Source organism: Pecten maximus, chromosome 13, assembly GCF_902652985.1.
Source record: "Pecten maximus chromosome 13, xPecMax1.1, whole genome shotgun sequence".
Taxonomy (NCBI): Eukaryota; Metazoa; Mollusca; class Bivalvia; order Pectinida; family Pectinidae; genus Pecten; species Pecten maximus.
In genome coordinates, this window is record NC_047027.1 from 18,774,541 (window position 1) to 18,776,733 (window position 2,193).

Sequence of the window (2,193 nt, forward strand, 5' to 3'; positions counted from 1 at the left end):
ATATTATTGGTTGAAGGATTTTTTTACGGAAGAAACATTAATTCTGTAATAATTTTATGTAGAATTTCCTTTAAACACTACTGATAAAACTTGGGCCTGGTGGAGTTTCATGCTGTTTTTTTTCAGTGGCATAACATTTCATATATATTGTATTGTAGGTTAATTTCATCACCTTTTGTAAATTATTAACATATAACGGCCGCGACATACGCTAAACGTAAGATACCAAGTCGTCGTGGCCGAGTGGTTAAGGCGATAGACTAGAAATATATTGGGGTCTCCCCACGCAGGTTCGAATCCTGCCGACGACGGACGATTATTTTTATATTATTTTCTGAAAATGCGTCTGTACTGTAGAAATTAGATATACAAAATATTTTATCTACGATTCTGTTATGTATCCCCTTAGATCAACCACTTACACGTATATGGAAAAAGTTAAACATCAACATAGCTGTACTTTTTAAGTTTTCACCATACCTATCACTATTACAAAAGCATTGTTTCTAAAAAAAAAAACGATGACTGGAACAAACAAGCTGATAGCATTATCATTCAATCATCAACGCGTTTAAATATTTCGAGAAAATTGAAGTTCAAATTTGACATAGAAAATATTTGTCCTTTGGTTGAATACGCTGATGTAGTATGTTATTTTCTCTCTATATGATACATTAATTCATAAACTTTTTAAAAGGATTTTTACTTGGTGATAAAACAGGATATACTAAATTATATTTGTATGTACATAGTGTCGATTGTATCACTGGCGTCTGCATCTGGTTAGTATTTATAGAACAAATATTAGCCCTACTCCGACTGTTGATGTAGTAGGAGCAGGGGCTAACATTTTTTTTGTATGTATTTTTCTGGACTTAGCCTGGCAAGTGCTGTGTGATCCCTGAAACAAAACACCAAATATGTGCATATTACAGATACATTTTGTATATCACAATACATGTACAGTGCCTTCTGATCTAATACAGTTACTGCCATTCGTTTCACTCTAGCGATAGCTTGTTACAGACGATCGGGACCGAGAACTTCTCTAAACCGCTCATGAACGGTACAGGAATATGTGGCCGGTTTAGACAGGGTTCCGTTTGAAGAAGTGGTTCATTCTGACACGTTATGACTCGCCGATAATATTAATCGGATGGTTTGTATCTTTGAAGCCATTTTGATATTATGGAAGTTATGCAGAATCTAACAGAAATAAACTAAACAAAAACTTAGTTCTATTATTGATTGCAAACGTATGCAAGAATTTCAGTGGGACTGACCTGCTTATGGGACACAATAAGGAACAATTATTTCATTGCTAACTAGAACGTTTTTCCTTTTTTGGGGAGGCCGGGGTGAGTGTTTAGAGGCAATCGGTTTTGGAAAGTTGTACTTTACCAACTAATCATTAAGGACTTCTGATTCCTACCACAGTACGTAATGGATATAATAGTTTAAGAATATGAATACGTACATTTCATTTTTTTGTATGTGAGTATGAATAAGAATTGCATATAATTAATGAGAATGGACTACGGTATGTCACAACTAGTATGATTTAAGTTTCGGTGATAACTCTGTCACCATCATGTACAATGAGATGGTAAGTGTACGAGATTGTAATTAAGTTGTCATTCTTTTTCGTCTGCATTATAATCTTATGTACACCGAAGTGGTAAATGGTGTGGAGTTCATTTCAGCTACACTTTGTTTATAAATCAACACCTCAAAGAAAGTCTGTTTATACCAAATAGAACATTTTGCATAATATGCATCTACTGGATATCAAATGACATTTTGGAGCTAGCCTCGTACAGTTTCACCATTACATGCCCCTTCATACCCATCTATACTATCGCCCCTATGATCTAGATATTATAATACGGTGAATTCGGACGCTTTAGTTAACGTTGCCCCGTTATGTCACATACCCGTCTTGTCGTTCCACCAACGTCGTGTTGTCAATTCCATGGATTAGCACTACATAGCTGTTAATATGACGTTAAACAAATAAAACAAAACCACTATATAGCTGTTTGAAAGAAATCGATATATTCAATAGACTTTGATGTCATATTACCTTACTCTCTTTGACGGTATACATACATTAGAAAGTTCACATAATCTACTCGTTATATATCTTATTATTTTAAAGGGATATAACGCTAAACAAATTTATTTTGCATTTTT

At 34.3% G+C, this 2,193-nt stretch overlaps 1 non-coding gene across 1 annotated transcript; it reads left to right on the forward strand.

Moving 5' to 3' along the window:
- The first annotated feature begins 229 nt into the window (after positions 1-229).
- Positions 230-311, forward strand: Trnas-aga. Its single transcript has one exon. It is a non-coding gene; the product is annotated as a tRNA-Ser (tRNA).
- Positions 312-2,193: the final 1,882 nt, after the last annotated feature.